We start from the raw sequence: 8912 nt of genomic DNA, 5'->3' as shown, positions 1-8912 counted from the left end.
GGCCTGAAGGCACCTGGGAGATGAACCTGATGCCGCGGGTAATTCAAACAGCAGGGTGCCATGATTTTGGAATAAATCAAAGAGAATCGTCATCTGGGGCAAAGTTTGGATGCCAAATACGAAGAGAATGAGAATTGGACCATGAAGAAGACTCAGTGGTTAAAAGCGCTTGCCACCCAGCCTGATGGAGCAAAGTTAGATCCCTGGGACCCACATGGTGGAAGGAGAGAATGGAATTCTGAAAGCTGTCCTTTGATTTCCATGTGTGTGCTGTGCCATTATCCTTAACACACACACACACACACACACACACACACACACACACACACACACACACACACACATGTTTTAAAAGAAGAGGATCTCTGTGTGTGTGTGTGTGTGTGTGTGCACGTGCACCCTCACATCTGCATGTAGAGAACAGAGTGGGGGCACTTCAGGAGTCTTCCTCTATTGCCCTCCACTTTATTTTATTTTATTTTATTATTTTATTTTATTTTATGTATTATGAGTGTTTTGTTTGCATGTATGTCTATGCATTGCTTGCATGCCTGGGTAGGGTATGCATGAAGAGACCAGAAGAGGGCATAGGATCTTTTGGAACTGGAGTTACAGATCGATGCCTTATCAGGACTGGGAATGGACCCCGGGTCCTCTGGAAGAGCAGCCAGTGCTCTGAACTGCTGAGCCATCTCTCCAGCCCCCACTGCTTTTTGCTGTTGTTGTTCTGTCTGTTCATTTTTGGTGGGGTCTATCACTGAATCTGAAGCTTGATAGTTTCGTTTGGGGCTAGATTGGCTGGCTAGCAAGCTCCCAGGATCAGCCTGCCAACACTGGGGTTATAGGCATTTGTGGCCTGGTTTTCATGTAGGTGCTAGGGATTAGAACTCAGGTCCTCTTGCTTTTACAATAAGTACCTGTGCTGGGTGTGCTTGGTCGTCAACTTGACTACATCTGGAATAGCCATCACAAGTGCTAAGAACACAAGTCACTGGGTATACCTGTCAGGGATTTGTAGTGAATTCCATATATAGTCAAGTTGACAACCAAGACTAGCCATCCCAGGACTCTTAACCACAGAGTCATCCTCCCAATCCCAATTCCCTTCTTCATTACTAGTATCTCCATTCACCAGTGAGGTTTAAAGCAGAGGGAGTCCTTTGTGGCCTCCATGCTAGCATTTATCTATCTATCTATCTATCTATCTATCTATCTATCTATCTATCATCTATCTATCTATTTTGGTTTTCCGAGACAGGGTTTCTCTGTGTAGCTTTGTGCCTTTCCTGGAACTTGCTCTGTAGACCAGGCTGGTCTCAAATTCACAGAGATCTGCCTGCCTCTGCCTCTGGAGTGCTGGGATAAAAGGCGTGCACCACCGCCACCACCACCTGGCCCATGTTAGCATTTTATATATATATATATATATATATATCCCTGATAAGTACCACACTCTGCTCCGTGGACTTCATATGTTTTAATTTGTTTCAGCTGCTCAAAGTCTCTTTTGTTCCTATTTTGCAGATGAGGAGGCTGAGAGAAGGATTAAGTAACTGGTCCAAGGTCACAAAGCTAGTGGGTGATGGGGTGGGGAGGTTAGTGGACTCTGTCTGGCTTCAGAGTCCACGCTGGCTCTGTAGTGACTTCTGTGTTTGAATAAAACAAGGTTGTTTCCTCTCTGGGGCAACTGTAGCTCTTGGTTGAGGAAGGTTTGTGCTCAAGTGATGTATTTCAGGGTTGGTGAACTGTGTAGTCCCCTGTTTACATCTGGACCATGGCTTGTTTTTATAAAGTTTGTTGACACAGTTACGCCCACTTTAGGCATGGCCTATGGCTGCTTTCAGAGCTCTAGAAAGCTCCGACTACTTCCTATCTGGTTCTTGAAGAAAGAGTATTTGATGACAATTAAATAGGATGATCCAGGATGGAAGGTCCAATTTCTTAGCGGGGAAGAGAATAGAGACCAAGGGATTAGAGCTGTGGTTCTCAACCTTCCTAATGCTGCACCCCTTTAATACAGTCCCCAATGTTGTGGTGACCCCCAACCATAAATTTATTTTTGTTGCTACTTTATAAATATAATTTTGCTATTGTTATGAATCATAATGTAAATATTTGATATGCAGGATAGCTGATATGCAACCATAAAACGGTCAAAACCCATGGTTGAGAACCACTGGATTAAAGGGAGGAAGTCAGCAGAAGCCACATTAGGAGGAAACACAACCTAAGAAAGGAATAAAAGTTGTTGTGTTAGTTGTAATGATGCCCGATTTTATGCAAAAAAAATTTTTTTTTGATACAGGGTCTTGCTACGTAACCCAGGTTGGCTTTGAACTCATGGTGTTTACTGCGTCTTGGCCTCCTAAGTACTGGGATTACAAGTGTGTACAATCACATCTGGCTTGGGAGTTATTGCTGGTGTGTGTGTGTGTGTGTGTGTGTGTGTGTGTAGGTTTGTGCATGCGAGTGCAGTGCCCTTGAAGGACAGAAGAGGGCATCAGATCTTCTGGAGCTGGAATTACAGGTAGCTAATGAGGCTCTTATGTGGGTGCTGGGAACAAAGTCTTCTGTAAGAGCAGTGCATCCTCTTAACCACTGAACCATCTCTCCAGCCCCATTTCTGCCTTTTTTTTTGTTTTGATACAGGGGCTCTCACTGAACTTACAGCTCACTGATTGGCTAGACTAGCTGGCCAGTTAACCCCAAGATCTTCCTTCCTTCAACTAACAGTGTTGAAATTACAGGGGTGCAATGATACATTGGGCTTTTTATGTGGGTGCTAGGAATTCAAACTCGAGCTGTTATGCTTGCCCATGAAACCAGCTCCCTAGCCCTAGGATTTTTAAAATGATAGTTTTAAGTGATATGGGGTGGCTATCAAATATGGGGGGGGGTGTTGAATTAAATTACTCTCTCATTGCTACAACCAAATGTCTGGCAAGGACAGCTTAAGGATGGAAGCTTTATTTGGCTCACGGTTCAGGACAAGTTCCAGTCCGTTATGGCAGGGAAGGCCCTTGGTGGGAGTGTGAGGAGGCCCACCATATTGTGTCTGTAGTCAGGAAGCAGAGAGGACAGGAAATGGGGCTGGCCATAAAACCTCAAGGCCAACCCCCAGCGACACACTTCCTGCAGTTAGGTCCCACCTCCTATAGGCACGAAAACCTTCCAGACTGGCAACACCAGCTGGAAACAAAGTTCGAACAAAGGAACATAAAGAAAGCATTTCATAGTCAAACCACGTTCAGTTATGGAGTGCCCTGGCACTGGGCGGGGTAATGGGGATAAGAGGATCGAACTCACAGAGTGCACAGTCTCCCGAAGGGTGCAGGTGAATGGATACAGTGACCGTATTGGGTCCAGGATGGAGTGATACTGGGCAAATAGGAAGGACTTCAGGTCTGCACTAGGAGCAGTATTGTGTGCTGTGTGAGTGGTGGAGCTCTGAGAACCTCCAGGAAGAGATGCCTAGGTTAGGAACCAAAGATCCACTAGACAGCAGTAGCCAGGTAAGTGGATGAGGGCGAGGAGGCATATTTAAGGCTGACAAAGAAAGGCATGTACAAAGCCATCTCAGCGTGGCCTCAGGGAGGCCCATCCTGCCGTGCCAAGCAGCCAGACTTGCATCCGGACATCCACACAGCTTTGCAGAAAGCTGTTTAAGCTGGAGGGTGACCCAGTGGGTGTCGCACAGTGGAAAGCACGCTCTGGCTGCACTGTGCAGCGTGGATTAAAGCTAGGAGGGGGATCAGCACCAGTTAGGAGCAGATGAAAGACGAAGTGGATTGTTTAGATAGATTCGAAGGAGATCAAACCACTTGGGCTCCAGGGTGCTTAGAAATGAAAGCAAAAGAGAAGAGGTACTGTAGGAGAGCAGGGTAACTCAGTAAATGATTGTTATTCAGAAAAACAAGATGAAGAAACTGGAACCGTGGGGTTGGTGGGACAAGATGACAGATAGGTAATAAGTGGACTTTGTGGGTGGTGAGTCTGTGAGTTATCCCTGGACATCCATTGAAGAGGACGGTAGGCAGAAGGACTTGTCTGTGGGCCAGGAAAAGAACTTGCTGGGTGGGGGGAGGGACCAGATATGAGGGCCGTGGATGCTCCCTTGGTAGAGTGCTTGGCTAGCATGTATGTTACGAGTCTCTGGGTTTGAACCCCGGCAATGCACAGAGCTGGGTGTGGTGGTCCCTTCCAGTAATTGCAGCATTTAGAAGGGGGAGGTGGGAGATCCTGAAGCTGAAAGTCATTTTAGGTTACAAAGTGAGTTCAAGGTCAGCCTTGGATACATGAGACCTTGTCACAAAAATTGAATGAATGAATGAATGAGTGACTGAATCCTCTACTCCACAAAAAACAAAACAAAACAACAAAAACCCCCACAAGAATGAGAGCTGTCCTATACGAGTGGTATTTGAAGCTATGCATGCGGCAGACATTTCTCTAAGGAGAGACTGTGGGGTAGGAGAAAGAGGCTGAGAGCGAAGCCCTGGGCACAGAGTCAGCGAAAGACGGGACACGGCGAGGCCAGGAGGGTAGAACAGCCACAGAGATAGAAGGGAAACGAACACCCAAGAAACCAAGATGTGAAATTACATAATCTCCAGGAACCAGTAAGGCCCGGGATGTAGTCTTTCTACAGCTCTCCGATGTCCTCAACAGGGAAGCGGAGAGCATATTAGAGAGGGAGGCTCAGCGGAGCGATGGAAGCCATATTTCTGCGAAGTGTGTGCGAAGGAGAGGTAAAGGAGAGAGGTCAGAGTTGGTTATGAAGGAGAGATGGAAAGGCAGAGGGACAGCCAGAGGGGGACTAAGTGTCACAATGTAGAAATGACTGAACATGCCTAAGAATTGATGGGAGGACTCGGGGGAAAAAGGGGTAGGGGGGCCATCTCTGGGAAGAGGGATAGAGGGTCCTGAGCTCGGTGGCCGGGCCAGCCACTGTGTTGGGAGGTGGGGGAAAGGTGGCTCCATGTGATAGCATGGAGGAGTTTATTCTTGGTGGCTCCCCTTCTCAAAAGTTGATGGGACTGGGTAGAAAGTCAGAGGACAGACAGACATGGGAAGATGACGAACATCGAACTTGAGAGATGTCTAATGAAAACTATGTCTCATGATACAGTGAGCATGAGTGAATGAATGCACTGAATAACACTAATTTGGACCATTTGGGGGAATATCTAGTCATTAATTCTGAGATGCTGGAGGAAACGCTAGGCTCAGAGAAGCAAGGTGTTGTTTTTTTGTTTGTTTGTTTGTTTGTTTTGTTTTGTTTTTTTGTTTTTTTTTTTGGGTGTGTGTGTGTGTGTGTGTGTGTGTGTGTGTGTGTGTGTGTGTGTGTGTAGCACTGGCTGTGTCCTGGAAACCTGCTTCTTAGACCAGGCTGGCCTTGCACTCACAGAGATCCACTTGCCCCTGCCTTCCAAGGGCTGGGATTAAAGGTGTGTGCCATCACTGCCTAGCTAAGAAGCAAAGTTTTCATCAGAAAACTCAAAGAGGCGATGCTTTTTAGCCCATCCTATCAGAGAGGTTGAGCTCACTCGCTAGACCTGCACTGATTCAATATGGAAGCCACCAACTCATTGTAGGTCTTCAGCTCTTGGAATGTGGCCGCTCCAAATTGAGATGTGATGTCTGGTTAACATACATACTACATTTCAAAGACTAAGCACAAAAACAAATATTTAAAAAAATTAAAAAATATAAACTGTCCCTTCAGGCACTCCTAAAAAAGAAGAAAAAAATAAATTGTAGGTTAACTTTTTTCATCTATAGGGTTGAATTAAAGATTATTAAAACTAATTTCATTTGCTTTATTTACTTACGTTTTCATTTCCTTTGTGTGATGCTTGGGATTAAATACAGGGTCTTTTTTTGTTGTTGTTGTTTTAGAAACAGGATTTCTCTGTGTAGTCCTGGCTGTCCTGGTACTTGCTCTGTAAATGAGGCTGGTCTCGAACTCACAGAGATGTGCCTCCTCTGCCTCTTGAGTGCAGGGATTAAAGGCATGCACCACCACTCCCCAGCTAAATACAGGGTCTTATGCATACGAGAGAACTGATCTGGCACTGAACTACATTCAAATCTACATGTTTACTTTTGATAAAACTTCTTTTTCTGTACTGAGGATTGAACTATTTCTTTTTCTGTACTGAGGATTGAACCTAAGGCCTCATACATACTAGGCAAACACTTTACCATCAAGTTACACCCTCAAGTCTCTAGTATACATTTTTCCTTTTATGTGTATGGATGGATGCCTTGGCTAAATCTATGTCTGTGTACCATTTGTATGCCTGGTGCCTGCAGAGACCAGAAGAGGGATGTTACGGATGATTATGAGCCATCATGTGGGTGCTGGGAATCGAACCCTTATCCTCTGGAAGAGCAGTCAATGCTCTTAACTGCTGAGCAGTTGTATGTGTGTGAGGTGTGCACAGAAGCTGGAAGAGGGCATTGGATTCCCTTGAACTGGAGTTATAGACTGTTGTGAGCAGCCATGTAGATGTCATGTCCTCTGGATGTGCAGGCAACGCTCTTAACCCTACCTCTTCAGCTCCCTAAGATAAAAAATGCACATGTGGTTCACATTTTTTATGGTGGGGTGGGCAGCACTCTCCAGGCCTTGATCAGTAACTTCTACACTCCTGAATGTAATTGGCCGAAGTACAGCAAAAAAGTTACATGCAGTCAACTTCCACATGTACCAAGTTGAATTCCTCAGAGTATTGCAAAACCTTTCTCTTCCACTGTTAGTACGTGCACCTTGAAGCCGTGCTGATGAAGAAGGGTGTGCGCCCCTCGTTGCCATTTTTATCCCAGTGGAGATGAATTGCAGGGTGCATCCCTCAGAGTATTTCTGCTAAGATGAAGCTGGACACAGCGAAGCTGATGCTTGCAATGTTCCTTTGGCTGAGGAATTGTGGTTCAGAGGTGTCATGTACTGTGTAGGGCTATGGGTCACTTCCCTCCTTGGGAGCTTGCATGGTACCCTCTGGCACCATGAAAAGCTAGTCCTCAGAGAAGAGGCTTTCAGGTAGGTCCTCCAGGTCCTGTGTCTGAAGTACATGGTGTCATCAGCAATAGGGACTTGCCTTCCACAGCTGGGGGGAAACCGAGGACAAACAGCAATAGCCTGTGACATTTTGGGAGTCTCTTAGACACCCTGACCAGCAACACAAAAGATAGCTTGTGTTAGTATTTTTTTGTTTTGGGGTCTATGGCTCTTTGAGGGGAGCATTATCAGCCTAGATGGGAAAAATTTTATTTAAATTATATATGGAATCTACAGTTACTGGCTCTCTTGGTAATCCAATGTTGCAGTTTAGAGAGCAGGAACTATTTTTGCCAGGGATTATGGGAGAAGACCCAACATTTGCAGTTATAGATGGCTTTTGTCCAAGTTTAAAAACCATAATAGACACTTAGCATTCATAAAACCCCAGGTTTGATCTCCACCGTGGCATACTGGGAGCATGGTGCAAATCTGTAATCCCAATACTTGGGAGGTAGAGGCAGAAGGAACCTAATTTCAAAGTCATCCTTGGATACTTTCTTGGAACAAGTTCAAGGTCATTCTGGGATAATGAAATCCTATTTGGAAAAAAAAAATAAAGAAGATAAAGGAAAGAAGAAAGAAAACATTGAGAGCCCACTCTGGCTCAGCGTGGTGAAGAAACCAAGACACCAGGAGGATGGGCGACCCAAGAGGCTCCATGGGGAGGAAATGACAAAACTGGGGTCCTGAGCTCAAGTGGTCGAAACCCAAAGCTTGTGTGATTCTCTGATCACCCTTCACCTTCTAAATAAAGTAGCTAATTATAAGTCAGGAAACAGGAGGGAAGCCCAGCTTCACTGGCTCTAGGGAAAGCTTCGGAAAGAGTGGCGTCAATTAGCAGGCCGTACTCTGTTCACAGCTGTGTCCCGAGCAGCCCAGGTGAGGCTAGCTCTTTTAGGAGAAGCTTCCTATCTCAAGGGTTTTTTTGTTTGTTTGGTTGTTTATTTAATTAGATTTATTATGCATACAGTGTTCTGCCTGCATGTATTCCTACAAGCCAGAAGAGGGCACCAGATTTCATTACAAATGGTTGTGAGCCACCATGTGGTTGCTGGGAATTGAACTCAGGACCTCTGGAAGAACAGCCAGTGCTCTTAATCTCTGAGCCATTTCTTCAGCTCCCAAAGCTTCCTGTCTCAAAACAACTTGATGAGTGTCTAAGGGTCTCGCCTCAGACCTGTGAAGCAGAACTCTGGAAGGAAGGCCTGGACGTCTGTGCTTTAAAGACATTTTTCAAGTCAGTGGAGGAAGCATTGCCTCACAAAAAAAAAATACTTCTTGATTTATGGTCTGATTTGGAATTTGGACGTGCAGATAGATCTTGGGAGAAAGTGAAGAGTTTACTTAAGCCACATTGAAGGAGTGGACTTGACCTTGGGGTTCCTTGGGTAGTACTAAGGGTTGCAGCTGACTTATAAATGGCTCCCCAGCCTTCAGATTGCCAGAGTTCATCTCGGGTAAAGGGGTGAGTGCTGCTGCTTTTGCTGCCATAAGCAGCTAATAAGGGGGAAATCTCAGGAAGGCCACACCACTGACTCTCTCCTCCTTCCTTTTAGCCCTTCAGTGTTATGATGTATCCAGCTGGCCCAGGATCTGGTGACTCCCCGGAGGGCTTCCCTGAACAGCCAAGGCTCCAGCCACAAATTGGAAATGGCACAGCTCAGACACTGGGTACTGGAACTGGGTGGTCCTTCATTCCTTAGGTCATAGCTGAGGCAGAAGACTGAGGGTAATTGACAGGAGAAGAGATATTCAAAGAGGTCTCTAGTTAGTACAGACTTGATGGAAGAACTGGCCTTCGCTTAAGAGACACACACTTTATTCAGTCATTAGTCCCTTCTATGTGATT

Source organism: Onychomys torridus, chromosome 14 (genome assembly GCF_903995425.1).
Source record: "Onychomys torridus chromosome 14, mOncTor1.1, whole genome shotgun sequence".
In the NCBI taxonomy this organism is placed as follows: Eukaryota; Metazoa; Chordata; class Mammalia; order Rodentia; family Cricetidae; genus Onychomys; species Onychomys torridus.
The sequence above is the reverse complement of the archived record's forward strand: the minus strand, read 5'-3'. Positions refer to the sequence as shown.